General features: G+C 45.2%; 1 protein-coding gene across 2 annotated transcripts in view; it reads right to left on the bottom strand.

The window, feature by feature from the left end:
• LOC114197448 (uncharacterized) overlaps nucleotides 1-1,755 on the bottom strand; it is a 28,465-nt gene extending 26,710 nt beyond the window's left edge. For both annotated transcript variants that reach the window (XM_088016735.1, XM_088016734.1), the window contains exons 1-4: nucleotides 1,444-1,755; nucleotides 906-1,061; nucleotides 483-596; nucleotides 197-378 (exon numbers count right to left, since the gene is read on the bottom strand). The gene's annotated coding sequence lies outside the window, so the exon portion shown is untranslated. The remainder of the gene's footprint in view (nucleotides 1-196; nucleotides 379-482; nucleotides 597-905; nucleotides 1,062-1,443) is intronic.
• Nucleotides 1,756-16,176: the final 14,421 nt, after the last annotated feature.

Below are 16,176 nucleotides of genomic sequence, written 5' to 3'. Positions count from 1 at the left end.
GCCCCTCCCCCCACCACTCACTCACCAGCTCACCAGTGCACTCTCTCTTTCTAAATAATTAAAAAAACAAAACAAAAAACCTGATGTTGCATAGGAAAACAAAACCTAAAAGCTATTTTGTGTATCTGATTTACTAACAATAAAATTCACCCCTTGAGTCCAGAATCCTCAAAGCTTTGGAAAAAGGGGTAGGTACCTTAAACGTAAGTCTTTTAAGAAACTGTTTCTTCTGGGGCACCCGAGTGGCTCAGTCGTTGGGCGTCTGCCTTTGGCTCAGGTCGTGATCCCAGGGTCCTGGGATTGCTCCACGGGGAGCCTGCTTCTCCCTCTCCCACTCCACTCCCCCTGCTTGTGTTCTCTCTCTTGCTGTGTCTCTCTCTGTCAAATAAATAAATAAAATATAAAAAAAAAACCCACAAAAAAAACTGTTTCTTCTAACTCGACTGGTGTTTCTCAAAAGGATCTTTTAAGAGGAAACTTACTTTGATGTTATTGTGTGGACTGCACCACACCAGAAGTCCGGGACTCTGGCGTCTACCCGCCTCTTCTTGATCCTAGACAAGTCATTTCCCTCCTCCAGGTTCTTTTCCCCTCTTCTGCCAAATGAGACAAAAACAGAAAACTCTGGCAAACCCTCCCCGAACTACTACTCTTCACTTTGTAAGATCAGGAAGACACAAGAACACATCTCCAGATACCTGACCTGGTGACTGGTCGCGGTTAGAAAGCTGCCCACCTTCTGGAAAGAATCAGTGGAGAATGACGGGAGGGAAGAGTGCCCTTTGGGGTGGGGCTGAAAATAAGAACTTCCCAGCTGTAAAGCCAAAGAGGTGACATTTCTCACAGTCTGTCCTCTGCCACCACTTGGCCCCAGGCTCCCTTCTCCCATCTGCCAAGTGACTCACAGCTTCTGAACGTGGTGAAATCACTCGGGGCCCCATATGCTCTTTTTCTGCGTTTCTTCTGCCTCTTCTGAAGCTCTGCAGAGGGTTCCTCCCGGTGAGTTTCCCGTTCCTGAAGTCCGGCCCTTCTTGAGTAGAGCTGCTTTGTTCCAGGAGAGCCTAGAGGACAAACTCCCTCCAGCTGGAGCCTTCATCAGGAGCCCCAGATCCGCCCTCCCGGGAACACACGACCCCTCTCAGGGGACGCAAAGCAGGGGGCCGAGGACAAAGGCGGGCTGGCCGCGGTAAAGTGCTCTCAGGCCCTGGACAGCGCAGATTCAGGGGGGCCCCCGCGCCCGGTGGGGCGGCACACGGCGGGGAAGCCCCCGCGGCTCCCACACGCCCAATCTTGCAAGGACCCAGGGAAACGCTAAGGAGCCCCGGGATTCACAGCGCCGCGGGCGAGCCGAGCACACACATTTCGGTCACGGGTGTGGGGCCTCGGCGCCGGGCTCTGATGGATGTACGGCAGGCAGATCGCGGCACCCGGTCCCCGTCCTACCTCGGCGACCCCCCGGCCGGTGGCAGCCGGCGCTCAGTGCTGCGGGACGCGGTCGGGCCCCTTCCGCACCTAGGAGGATGGAGACCCCGCGGCGAGCGCGGCCTCCCCCCAAAACGCGGGCCTTCTTGCGGGTTCATTCGGGGGATCCAGAGGCGCCCCCATTCTGGGTGGACACGGCCCCCGCCGGGGGGAGGCGACCTGAGCGGGCCGGGGTCTACCGGCCCCCTCCCCACGCCCCGCGCTGCAGCCTCGGGCCGCCAGCGCAGACCACAGGCCTGACCTCCCGGGCCCACCGCCCGCGGTCGCGCCTCCGCAACCGCATCCGCGCCGAGATAGGCCCGAAACCCCCAGAACGCCCCGCGGCGGAAAGACGCGCGCCTGCGCACTGAGCCCGACGCGGGCCTGGCGACGCCCGCCACGACCCCCACGGAAGGCTCCGCCCATGTGCGGGGCGGGACCTACGCGGACCCGCCCACCCCGCCCCCACAGCACCCCACTCTGCCCTTCCCCAATTTCACCCCGACTCCCACCCCACCTCGCCCCCACATCACCCCAACCCACCCCCGCATCACCCCACTCCCAGCCCACCCTAGCCCTCCCCAAATTCACCCTGACTCCCACCCCCACCGCGCCCCTACATCACCCCACTCCCACCCCGCCCCCACGTCACCCCACTGCCACCCCTCCACGCTCCCACATCACCCGAGTACCCCACGTCTCCCCAACCCCAGCTCCGCAGCCTCTCCTGCCAGGTGGTGAGGGGCTTCCTCAAAGCCGCCAAACAAGGCAGAGATTCGGCAACACTGAGGAAAAGTTTTAACCAAATTAGCCCTTGCATTCAATTGCCCAGCCAAGCAATTTTTAAAAGATGTGAATGAAAATGAAATAAAGGCAGGGATGACAAAAATTTAAGACAAAATACACAAAAATCGAAGTTAAGTCAAAACGCACAGAAACGAAAAGAAAAAAAGCATCTCGCACCTTCTCCTAGAGATGACTATACTGAACGGTTAGGCGCCCATCCTTCTGACAGTTTTACCGTAAAGACAAAATAAAAAAGAATCACGAGGGGCCAGGGCACAGGGCACTGAGGACACTGTAACTCTGTACCAAATGAAGGGGCCTTTGGGTTTGGTGGGAGAAAAAAGTATGCCATACATCGTTAGCTCAACCAGTGACCACGCTCAAATACAATTAAGGTTAAATGCCGAGCTCACACATCAGAATAAGTTTGACCTGGAGTCAAGATTTTTAAAATTTAAAAGCAAATTCTTTCTTTTTTTTTTTTAAGATTTTATTTATTTATTTGTCAGAGAGAGAGCACAAGCAGGGGGAGCAGCAGGCTCCTTGCTGAGCAGGGATCCTAATGCAGGACACCATCCAGGGACTCTGGGATCATGACCTGAGCCAAAGGCAGAGGGAAGGCAGACGCTTAACCGCCTGACCCGCCCAGGCATCCCTAAAAGCAAATTCTTAAAGCATAAGTGAATTTTAGAATATACAACCAATGGGTAGGAAACACGGGACAGCACGATAAGAAACCATTAAGCTGAAAACTAACTGGTCTTGTGTTAGAAAGTTACACATTTCAGTTTCAGATTAAAAATTGGAACAGCTTAAAGACAATCTAGGAAAAGATCTCTATACATAAGAAACAAAGGCGTTATAATCTTAATTTATTAAGAGCTCTTACAAATCATTGAAAAGACCAGCATTACTATCGTCACTCCTTTAAGATATGGAAAAGGGAGGGGAGCCTTTGTGGCTCAGTCGTTAAGCCTCGTTAAGCGCTAAGGGTCCTGGGATCGAGCACCGCATCGGGCTCCCCGCTCAGCGGGAAGCCTGCTTCTCCCTCTCCCGCTCCCCCTGCTTGTGTTCCCTCTCTCGCTGTCTCTCTCTGTCAAATAAATAAATAAAATCTTTTTTAAAAAAAAGATATGAAAAGGGAATTAATAAGACAAGATGTAACTGGAAGATAAATATATGAAAAAGTCCCTCATGACAAATAACAGACGTGCAATGTTTAAGATATTTTTGTCTGGCTCAGTCTGAGGAGGATGCGACTCGATCTTGGGAGGGGAGTTCGAGCCTCATACTGGGTGTAGAGATAACTTAAAATAAAAAAAAACACTTTTTAAAAAGATATTTTTGGAAAATAAAATTTGAAAAGAGTAAAATAATAGTAGTATCCAGGGTAGGTACAGATTGAGAAAAATATTCATTTCCCTCATGTCTAGTATGAGGCTAATTCATACAAACTTTCTGGAAGCTACTCTGTATTGAATCAAAATATTCTCAAAGATATAAGATGGGGTTCTCGGGCGCCTGGGTGGCTCAGTCATTAAGCATCTGCCTTCGGCTCAGGTCATGATCCCAGGGTCCTGGGATCGAGCCCCACATCGGGCTCCCTGCTCCGCGGGAAGCCTGCTTCTCCCTCTCCCACTCCCCCTGCTTGTGTTCCTGCTCTCCCTATGTCTCTCTCTGTCAAATAAATAAAATCTTAAAAAAAAATAAGATGGGGTTCTTTTTTAATTTGCATGTGTACTCTAAAGAATATAAACAAATATGTGTTTTTAAAGGTGAAGAAAGACGGGGGCACCTGAGTGGCTCAGTCGGTTAAGCGTCTGCCTTGGTCTCAGGTCATGATCCCCGGGTTCTGGGATCGAGCCACATTGGGCCCTCTGCTCAGAGGGGAGCCTGCTTCTCCCTCTCCCTGCCCCCACTTGGGCTCTCTCTCTCGCTATCTTTCTCTCTCTCATGTAAATAAATAAAATCTTTTTTAAAAATGAACAAAGATAAACCCACAAACAAAACAATACAGAACAGTGTTGACATTATGGACAGAGTTCAATCACAGGAATCTAAAGAATGGAATTAACATCTGAATATCAACTGGAGGGACGCTACCCTGAATCACAGGCAAAGCATTGTTAGCTTTACCATTCTAAATTCCTGTAAATTTAAATTTACAATTTAATAAATTTGTATTATTTTAAATTTTGGCTTACTATGAAATTATTAATATTTTATTAGCATTGCTTTGAATCTGCATGATTAATGAATAATTAAGAGATCGCATGCCTATGATCTGGCAATTCCAGCGTTGCATGGCAGAACACACTAGAAATTCCCCAGACTCCTGGGAATCTGGGCTCTGCAGTCTCCTCACACCACTAGGTAAAAGAAAGACACTTGGGGCCCTGGGAGGCTCAGTTGATTAAGCCCAAAAGAGGGCTCTCACCAGAATCCAACCATACTGGCCCAACCTCCAGAACTGGAAGAAATAAATATTTGATGTTTAAGCCAACCAGTCCACAGTAATTTGTTACAACAGCCTGAACTGACACAGACCCCACGGGACTTCGCACTCTCTCCATCCTTCCTGCAGCAACCTGTCAGGCCAGATGGTACAGCTAAAACCCCTTGACCAGTAGGCTGAGTGACTGAGTAGAGCAGCCACTCCCCCACCCACCCACACACATCACAGGCATAGGAAATTAAGACCTGTTGTGTGGAGCTATGCCGAATCTGGGGCCAGTCATTTGTCACCACATCAAAGCCTACGACACTGTCCTAAGCTCTCCCCACGTGTAACTCACAGCCACCCTACCACGCAGGGTTATATGCAGTCTTCTATATGTGGGAAAACTGAGGCTTTTTGAGGTTAAGTCACCTGCAGAGGTCATAAAACCAGTCCATGTTGGAGTTAAGATCTGAACCATGGCCATTTTTCTCAGACTTCGCTCCTAAGCATAGGACCAGATTAGCACCACTCACAAAACTATTTGTATCGTCATGCTGCCAGCAAACCTTTCGGGAGAGCCATCTCAGGGGCCAAGAGGAAAGACAGCCATCCAGAATGGAGGGGCCAACTGAGTCAGGCAAGGAAACAGCCCATCTGTCCTGATGTCTTCTTTCTTCCCCCCTCTTCCACCTAAAACAGGAGAACAGAAACTGTTCCGGACGGTTGCGTTTGCATCCCTCGCCCTCGCTCATCTTTAAGGAGGAGAGAAGATTTTGGTCATTCCATGAGGGAATCCACCGGGATCGCTCTCAGGGTCCCCCCTCCCCTTGGCAACCACAGCATCTTGATAAAGCTCCTTGTCCACACTCATTGAATTTAGCCCCATCTCGGCGCAAAGGTTCTGTAACTGTGAGGGATGCCGACCCTACTTCCCGGGGAAGGCGGGGGGAGTCTTGGGGAGCCTGGAAAGGGCAGCAATGCAAAACCAGAAGAAAAGCATCCCCCTCCCAGGGATCGACTAGCGAGGACAAGGAGGATGGAAAATAAGAGACAGGTGGGAGAAGGCGGGAAGAACTTCACTGATTCAACCAATCCCGGAGCAGCACGCAATGTGTTTCAGCCAATCCCGAGAGAGCAGGAAGCCAGCCTTAGCCAATCCTGAGGGAGCAGCCCGGAAGAGAGCCTGCCCCAGCCAATCCCCGAAGGAGCAGAGGGCACATTGGTGAGCCATTTCAACCAATTAGAGAACGTCATCCATCCTGCCAAGCTCCTTTTGCCAAAACCATCTTAGCCTGCAGACGTTTTCTGTGGGGTTGCAGAAATTGGTTTAAGGAGCTCGTCGCAGGAAATGTAAGTTCTCAGTTATTAATGGGAAACAGTAATATCCTCTGCACCAGAAAGACGCTTGGTTCTTTCTCTCCCACATAGATGTTTTCCTGGGGGAAATGTCGCAGGATTCTCCAAAGATTTAAACCGTCGCAAAATAAGAATTTTAGGGAATTTAGGAAGTTATCATGCAAGCAGCAGTATTCAGCATCTGAAATTAGAATTGGTTCGGCTATCAGTTGGTTTTTTTTTTTTTTTTACTATTTGCGTTTTTTTTTTAAGATAAAATTTTCTTTTTTTAGAAAGTTAAAGGATTTCAGGAAAACTAAGTAAGAAATTTTGCCTTTAATTTCAAGGCATTTGATTCCTGTACTATTTTCCTACCCACGTAGAAGGTAACATTTCCTGCTTAGTTGGAATTAAATAGCTTTCTTAAAACCCTCTTTCTGAGCCATTGTGTTTGTAACAACTGCAAGAAACAATGCTTTCTGAGAATTTACCAGTAATGACCCAGGAGCTGTTTCAATGGTTTCCACTCATCTGATTCTCAGGACAAAGCTGGGAGGTAGCCCTTGTGTTGAGGTAACAAAGATGCAGTTTTATTGGGGGCAATAAGTGATTCAATGAATTGAATATGTATGAAATTTACAATTTGCTAAGTTTTGGTGCATGTATATACCCATAACGCCATCACCACAATCAAGATAATGAACATATTATACCCCCAAAAGTAATCCCCCTCTCCCACTTCTCCCTGCCCCCCCAGTAACTCCCAGGCAATCACTGATATGCTTTCTGTCACTGTAGATACATTTGCATTTTCTAGAATCTTAGACTTTTACATAAAGCGAGATTATATTCCTTTTGAATGACTTCTGTAAGCCAACATAACTACTTTGAGACTCACCAATGTTGTTGCGTGTATTCATACTGTATTCCTTGTCAATGCCAAGTAGTCCATTGTATGAACAAACCATTATTTGTTTACCCATTCACCTGTTACTGGACAGTTGGGCAGATTCCAGTTCATTTCTCTTAGGTAAATACCTAGGTGTTGAAGAGCTGAGTCATATGGTAGGGATATATTTAACATTTTAAGAAACTACCAAACTGGCTGCCCATTTTCCATTACCACTATCAATGAATGAGAGTTTAAGTAGCTTCCATGCTTGCCAACACTTGGTATGGTCAGTTTGTTTAGTTATTTATAGTAATTTTAAATAGGTGTGTAGTAGCATCCTATTATGGCTTTAATTTGCTTTTCCCTAAGATTGATGGTGCCGAGCTCCTTTTCATGTGCCTAATTCTTGTCCAAAGATTGTGTCCAAATCTTTTCCCCATTTAAAAAAAAAAGTTGGTGTTCTTTGTTGTTTTAGTATCAAACTTTTAGATTTTTTAAAAATATATTTCTGGATACAACCCCTTTATGAGGTGTGTGATTTGTAAATATTTTCTTTCAGCCTTTTCATTGTCTTTACAATGTTTTTTGAAGTTCTTGATTTTAAGAAAGTCCAATTTAATTTTTTTCTTTTATGGATCTTGTTGTATTTAAAAAAATTCTTTGCCTAATCAAACATTTGTAAAATTTCTCCTATGTTTTCTCAAAAGCTTCATGGTTTTACATTTGGGTCTCTGATCTCCTTTGAGCTAATTCTGGTCTGTTGAGGCAGTCCAGTAGTCAAATAGGAATTCAGAGGAAAGTAGAGAAAATGATGGAAAGGCAATATTACAGAGTGCTAAGAATTTTCCAGACTTAGGAAATATGTTCATACACCAATTTACAAGATAGGTTCTGGGCAGGATAAAGTTAAAAATCCCCACTTTCCCCATTAAACTGTTATCTTTTATTTATAGGAGTTCCTTAAGTATTTTGGATGATAGTCCCTTGTGAATTTTAGATACTGCAAATATTTTCCCCCTCTGATATCTATTTATTTATCTCTGGAGTCCTTCATAGTGCAAAAGTTATAAATTATGAAGTAATCAACCTCATCAATTATTTCCCTCATGGCTATGATATTGGAATTTTTTTGAGTCCTTTCCTACCCCGAGGTCACAAAGATATCATCTACATTTTCTTCTACCAATATTGTGGTTTTATCTTTGTGGTTAGGTCTTCAATGTATCTGGCATCTACTTCTTTATATGATGTGAAGTAGGGATCCAGTATTATTACCCAGTTTCCCTAATATCATCTACTAAACAATTTTTGCTTTCTTATCATTGGTAGGGTGAGTAAACTCCTCTTTACTCTTCTTCTCCCACAGAAATTTATCAAGGTCCTCCAAGAGCTCAACTGAAATTTTTATTGAAATTGCATTATTTATGGATTAGTTTGGGGGACAACTGACATCTTTATAATATTAAGTCATCCCCTCCAAAAGCATGATACAACCATTTATTCAAATTGCCAGTAGAGAAACACTGTTGGTATTTGTAGGTTGATCTTGTATGAACACTTGTATAAGTTCTAATCTGTTAGCAATGGATTCTTATGTTTTTCTAGGGAGATGGTCATGTTATCTGAGAACCATGACATTTTAATTTATTCCATTGTAATTCTTATACCCCCTCCCTTGGAAACTCCAGTATTATGTTAAATGGTAAGAGGATGGTGGACACATCTGTTTCTAATTTTAAAAGAAACCTACCTGATATTTTTCCATTAAGTATCATGTTTGCATCAATCTTTGCTATTATAACCCTTACAAGGTTAAGACAGTTCCCTTCTGGCTCTAGTTGAATTTTATCTAATGTTCTTTCTGTATCAATTGAAATATATGAATTTGATGAATAATATACGCAGTTGAAATAACTATATATGACTGCAATATGTAATTAGCATATGTTACTCATAGTGTTATAAATGTATATTACGTACAGTGATATATACAATTTAAACACAGTTATGTATGTACAGAATTTGACGACTAATATATACAGTTTGAAAACATTCACAAATATTGTTTTCTAGACATAATATGCAGTAGAACTAATGCACGGGAGCAATAAACAGCAAATTAATGACAATCACTTCCACAGGGGAAAGGAAGAGAATGAAATTAGACAGGGATACATATATGAGTTTTGCTGCACCTGTAACATGTATTTCTAACAAAATTAAAATTCTGAGGCAATATAAAAAAATCAAGTCTGGATATGGATGAAAAGTTCATGGTTGTTCATTATAGTATATTCTCTGTGCGGGTTATTTTAAAATTTTTAGTTAAGACAATGGCTTTCTGTTTTACCCGTCAGGTTGCCAGAGACCTAGAGGTTTGATAACACATACTGCTGGCAAGCCTGTTGGGGAAACAGGGGCCCATGTTGTTGATGAGAGAATACAATGTCATAATCACTTCGGCAAAACTCAAAATCAATGTACCCTTTGACACAGCAATTCCATTCTAGGAATTTATCGTACTGATCATATTAACAGGCGAGTGCAAAGGACATGTACGCCTTCCAGCATTGGTTGTAGTAGCAAAAGACAGGGAGTGTCTGAAGTGTTCATTCAAGGGGAACTGAGTGAATAAATAACAACATTCATACAATGCAACTATGTAGCATTAAAATGGATGTAGATCCCATTGTGCTAATATGAAACTAACTTCAGGTTATAAGGTTACAAGGATAAAAACATTGTGTCTAGTATTCCAGCATTTGTTTAAAAAGAAAGGTAGGAATACATATGTATTCGAATATGCATATTGCTGCTCTGGGACACAAGAGATTAATAGGCAGTAGGTGCCTTTCAGGAAGGGAATGGCAAGTGGGTGCGACTAGGGAGTAGGTATGAGAAAAAGACTCAACCTTTTATTTTCACTCTAAACTAAAACGCCTTCTAATATGTTTGGATTTGTGTAATATGTGTGTATTAATTGTTCAAGCAGATAAAAAACATTTGTATCAATGGTATTTTAATGTCCCTGTCATCTTTTTGTCTTGTCTCTTCTCAGGAGTTTCTATAAAGGTAGTCTGGGTTTGTTTCTTTGGGGCTGAGGAGGTATGGGGCTTTGGAAGTTTCAGGTGGGCAGAGAGGCTCCCCAACTCAATAGCGAGTTGTCACTAGCTAGGGACCACTCCAGACCTGATGTCTTTAGCTCTAGACGTCACCTGTTCCCCTCCATCCCCCCCCACCCCGAGCGTGTTTTTTGCACAGATTGTTTTTATAGCACTGTGCTAGTCAGAGGAAGAGAACAAAACAAACTGTCCCTACCTTGGTGGATCGTACTGGCCCATGGAGGAGACAGCCATTAAACCAGTAACACATGTAATACTGCAATTTGTGCTAAGAATTATGAAGGCGAGAACCGCGCATTGCCAGTAGACGGTGGAACAGAGCAATTTAAATTAAATTAGGGGAGCAGAAGACCTGTCTGACAAACAGATGTTTATGCTGGAACCTGAGGGCTGCTTTGCCATTTAGGACTCTTTCCAGTGCAAGTACAGAAATCCAGCTCAAATGAGCTGAAGCCAAAAATGGAAAATTATTGTCTTAACTAAAGAGTCTACTAGCATGGGGCTCACTAGCTTCAGACATGGCTGGGGCTCGGGGGAAGGAGAATCAGGAGTGACTACTTAATGGAGTGATGGAAATGTTTGGGAACTTGACAGGGGTGGTGATAATACAACACTGTAAATGTGCCACATACCACTCAACCGTACTCTTGAAAATGGTTAGTTTTATGCCACGTATATTTCATCTCAATAAAAAAGAAAAAGAAAAAGAATCTGCATGGGATTCTACGGGGGGGGGGGGGGATCCAGAGCATTAGGAACGGCCTCTAGGTGAAGCGGTCGATAACGTCCAATGGGACAAGGACAGATGTGTTCTGACCCCTTTCATTTAAGGTTCCTTAATGCTCTGATGACACTTCCAGAAGATACTGGAATGACGCACGTCCATAGTCTCCTGAGATGATTCACAAAAACAGACCAGAGCCATCTGGTTGCCCCCTTCTGTGCGTGGAAATCACAGTGTCTGTTGGCCTTTGGCAGGTAGCTGCGTCTGGGAGCTGTGCCTGGCTGACACAGGACAACATCGGGACCAGGCGCTGACACCTCCCAAATCCTGGTGTCAACAAGTGGCTTCCTGGGGGGTTCCCTCGGGTCCTCTGGTGAGCGGGCATGTGTACCCATTCTCATGTCCTTCCAGGTGTGCCCGCTGGAATGCTAACTCCTGCACTTCCCAGCCTTCCCTGCTGCTAGGGTTCTGGACTCAAATCAGGCCCTTCCAGTTAGATGCACTTGTGTAAGTTTTGGCAGGCGGAGGAAAGGAGGGTGCATCTTCCTGATGCTTTGAGTATTGTGCTAGCAAAAACATTGGGTTTTTTGCAGGCCGTCCAATGCTCAGCCACCAGCTCCATGAATGACAAGTGGAAATTAAGCAAGTTCACATTTTTGTCACCTGTCCTGCATGTTGCCATCTCTGCCTGGAAAGAAATCCTACAGGGTGACAGGACATGAGAATCAGCATCTCGGCATAGTGATTCAGGAAGGTACGGCTGGTCCTAGGACTGTTCTCAATTGACTTGCACCTGGCCCAGACCCTCTTAAGAGTGGGCTGATCATTTGGAAAGGAGGTCCTTGAAGGAACACTACAGCCGGGCCTATGTGCATCGGATGTTGTAAAGGGCTAGGTCTGGGATGGGTGCTGGAAGAAGTGCCAACATGAGGTGGAGCTAAAGCCCAGAAAGCCTCGAACCAGGATCAAAGAAAGGAGCTTCCCCCGGATTTGGGGAGAGAGAGAGAGCCTGGATAACGGAGAATTAAGAAAAGCCTGGAAAGGCAGGATGCCGTCCACGCCCCGAGACTGTCCCTGTGTTCTCTTCCACATCCACACTGGGAGTGAATAGAAACGAGCCGCAGCTTACCTCATCAAGAGGAGGGATTTCCAGCTGGAGATCTCCCTATGTATCTGTTACTACAGGGGTACAGTTGATGTTACCCACGGTTTCTCACTCTCCAGGGAGGAATCCTCTGTGTGGGTCTTAGTGGGAGGCAGTGCCTATGTCCCCCTATAGATGCCAAAGAGGCCAGGTATTCTTAACCTCCTAGCAGCTGGGAAATGTGCCCCTGACCCAAGCCCAGCCAATCACATGCTTCTACCTGGGACTTTGAATCTTCAAGGAAGGATGCAAATACAGAGGGTCTATTGAGAAATTGCTTCTGACAGCAGCAGATGTTGGTCATCCTAACTGGATAATTCCTGGGGCAGGACCTTGGTTACGTCTCCAGTGACCAGCCCACCTTGGTCATGCTCTTGGGGAACCCAGGTTCTTGTTGCTTCTCTGCTCAGCCATTCTCAGCATGTGGCTTCCATCCTTGAAGTGACTTGTCTCAAGATGGCAGCTGAGCTCTGCCCATCACATCTGCATTCCAGGTACAAGAAAAGAAAGATCAAAGGGCAAAAAGATAGACCTCCCAACTGAATCAGGCCCTTTTAAAGAACTTTCCTGGAAGCCCCATGTAATTATCTTTTCCTTACATTCTATTGGCCATTTCTATTCACAGAGGAGGCTGGGAAATGTCACTGGGGCACACTGGCACCCCCAGCGATACAGAGATTTTCTTAGAGCAAAGGAAGGGCAGAATGGACACAGAGTGGACAACTAGGGAGGGCAAAGAGAACAAAGTTAAACGGAAGTAATAAAAGTGATATCAATCTGGGTGAGATAGCACATCAAGGTTGCATCCAACGTACTCCTTGTTTCGATCACATGGCAATGAAAGATAAAAGTTGTTAATAGATAATTAAAAAGACAGGGCCAGGATCCAAAAGCAAAGTGAGTATCTCTTTGGATCAAAAATGAGCAGAAGCAATGTGAGTGGTGAGAGAAAAGGCCTCGTGGGCTCTAGGTTTGGAAGGGAGCAGGAGGTGCTGGGGGCTCAGCTCTGGGGGGAAAGGACAATGTAAAGGCTTCTGGTGAGAAGAGGACCTGAGGCCGGTTCACAGGGTGAAACAGAGCTGGGAACGAGGGCTGCCCACCTGCTGCTGGGGACTGTGGATTACAGGGAGCTGAGGACCTAGGGAGGTGGGCTAAGGGGACTGAGTGAGAGTCAGCTTCCTGACCAGGAGGCCTCCTTCCCTGGGCCGCAGTGTGCCTGGTGTCCTCCTGGAGCAGCAACCTCAGAGCACTGTTACCACATTTCTCAGTTACCATGGAGGTAACCAACAACTGCTGGACTTCTGGACAGGCGGAGAGAGAGAATGAAACCCAAACATGACCCAGAGAAACAAAGAAAAACCCTCCTACTCAACATGAGCCTGCTTGCAAAGTAAGTTTCCAAAATATGAAGAGATCTAACGCCAAGAAGGGCAGTCAACAAATTTACCAAAGCATGATACAAATTAAGCTTATGGAACAATAGGGCAAGAACCTAAATAAATATGTTCAGGCTAGTCAGATAAAATTAAAGACATAACTAAAAAAAAAAAAAAAATACAAAGCAAAAACTGCACAGAGCCTCCCAGTGGCCACTGTGGCTGCCGGTTATGGTAAGGGGCGTCCGCATTCAGTCTGTGTCTCAAGGTGGAAACAAGATCCTGGTTCCTCCCCAACCCAGTTCTTGTCCGAAAAGAGTTTACTTCATGGCCCTGAGATGCACCATGCTGGCCTTCCCAGCTGAGGTCCCTTTTGATCTTCAGGTCCGCCTTCCACCATAGCTCTGCTCTTCCATGTCCAGCCTCTCAGGCATATTTGCAACTCTGCTGGATTCCCCCATTCCACAGAGACCTAATTCCTGAAGCTCCCCATCCTCATGCTCCAATTGGACTGATGTATAGTTGTTTTCCCAGACAGCTTTCTCCTGGACTGGCTCCACTATTTCCTACATCTCAAATCTTCCTCTTTCTTGGTCGATTCTTTCGTTGTGTGACATGTCGCCTATAAATGGTTAAAGGATGGTAAATTTTCTGAATTATTGCAGATCTAAAAATATCACTTGTCTTCATAACTAGAATAGCTTGGCTGGATATAGAATTCTAGCTGGAAAATTATTTTTTCCTTAGGGGGGGAAAAAAACCAACCTAATAGGATTGAGCACCCAGGCACCAAATTGTGGTCCCTAAATATCATTTCCCACTAAAGGAATCCTGGGTCCTTGGAGAATTGGCTGATTACAGGTTGGGGGTAGGAAATTTTCAAGGTAACCCTGAGATATCTTATCTTACCAGAAAATATGGAAGAAGCTACTAACTTGGACTGGGTGGGGATATATCATAGCCACAGCCCCAGAAATACCTCAGCCAAGGCCATGAATTGTTGTTGTTGTTTTTAAATAACCTATTTACATGTTTGAAAGAAACAGAAAAAGGCAAGCCATTCACCTCTGTAAAATTAAGAACAAAGCAAGATTAAAATGATTGTTGATGCCCCCTGTTGGCGAGGCCATGGACCACGAGCACTTCCTCACCATGCTGGGAGAATCCGCGGTTGGACTGGAGTTAGCCTTTCTCAGTGACAATTTAGCTATATGGCAACATCACCTCTAGTTCTTTTTCTAAACAAATAACTAAAAATCTACATAACTGCACAGAAATATGTACAAGAATCGACATTGCACCATTGTTTGTAATTGTGAGATGCTGGGAACAACCAGATATGCCCATTGTTGCAGAAGAGGTGACATCAATTATGGGTACGTCCACAAAATGAAATGCTATGCTGGGGCAGTTAAAATGAGTGAGGTAGTTCTGTCCAGTAGGAAAGTATGTCCTAATATGTTGTTAGATGAAAAAAGCAAGTTGCAAGGGAACATGTAAAGTATGTCCCCAGCGGTGAAACATCTGTTCCATGGAAGAAGTGTACCCCCACGCCTCCTGAAACTGCTCTGGTTCCCAGTGGCTGGATGTGGTGTGACCCTATAGGATATAAGTGTGCACGTAACACATTTTGTTGTACTGTTGGGATTTTTACAACTAGCATGTATTTTATAATCAGGAAAAAGTTAAATAATGAACAAGGATCATAAAGCTTTATTTAATAAATATAACCAAAAATTTCAAAATACTTTATTCCATATGTAGCCAATTAGAGAAAGAAAAAATAAAGAGTTAGAAGGAGATGTCTGAAGAGATCAAGTGAAAGGGTCAGGAGCAAGGAAGGAGGTTGGGGAAATGCAAGCAAGAGGGAAACAGGAAAATAACAAAGGTGGAGGGAGGCCAGAGGGGTGCTCAGAGCCTCAAGACTCTCAAAGTACCACCTTGCATGGGTCACATCTCCTGCGGGCTTCTACTCCTTGGCAATGATAGAAGATGCTAAATTGACACTTGGGGAATCAGTCAGGGACTCCAAAAATTTGGAAGTCCTCTCAAAACCAGAAGGGCTGTCTACTTTCTTTTTTCTATGACCATCAGGATTGGGTCCCCCGCCCTCCCCGAAACAAAAAAAAATTTGGCCAGACATCTGTAAGCTCTATCCGGGAATAATTGGCCTTTTCTGAATAGACTTTAAGATCCTCAAGGCCATCAATTTTTAACTAGGTCTTAACATCCATCTGCCACTCAAAGCCTTTTTTTTTTTTTAACTGAAACACTGGGTTCTGTTCTGATGCCTCCAAATCACATCTCAAAGACGATTTACTTCGTAGTTCATACTTTTCCAAATCCACGGGCAAAGAATGGGAAGTCAGATCTGGTTATGGGGCATCATCTGGTGAGAAGAAGGTAGTCAATAAATCAGTAGAAAGGAAGGAGTTTGGGGGTCCTGGGGAGGTGTCCTTTGCCTTGGCACAGAGCAGATGAGCCTGGATAAACCCACGAAGCAGCTGAGGCCTCTGAGGAAATGTCTGGGACTCAGCGCATGTCTGGACCCCCAGGAAGGGGACCTGGCCTGTCTCCTTTGACCAAGGGAAGGCTGGAGAAAACAATCCTAAGCACAATAAGATCCCAAGATAGGTGTATTACAAAGAGTATGTGGCAGTGTGGGGGGTCCGCTGGGGACTCCCAGAAAGACTTGGTAGACACAGGAGGCAGGAGCCAAAGCCCCATCTTGGGCTGACTCCTCCCGGGCCATTTCTAGTTTCTGAAAGGAGAAACTCCTAAAAAAAGTTTTTTGTGGGGTTTTTTTTTTTTTTTTGCAGATAAAAGGCCCGAGACCTTGCAGAGCCTCCCTGAGGGCATCGAGGAGCGGCAACAACATGGAATCCAGTCAGAAAGC

The sequence above is a fragment of the Eumetopias jubatus genome, unplaced genomic scaffold (assembly GCF_037043125.1).
Source record: "Eumetopias jubatus isolate StellerSeaLion01/CBP00866 unplaced genomic scaffold, mEumJub1_p1.0 scaffold_12, whole genome shotgun sequence".
Taxonomy (NCBI): domain Eukaryota; kingdom Metazoa; phylum Chordata; class Mammalia; order Carnivora; family Otariidae; genus Eumetopias; species Eumetopias jubatus.
This window is presented reverse-complemented; position numbering and strand designations above follow the sequence as displayed.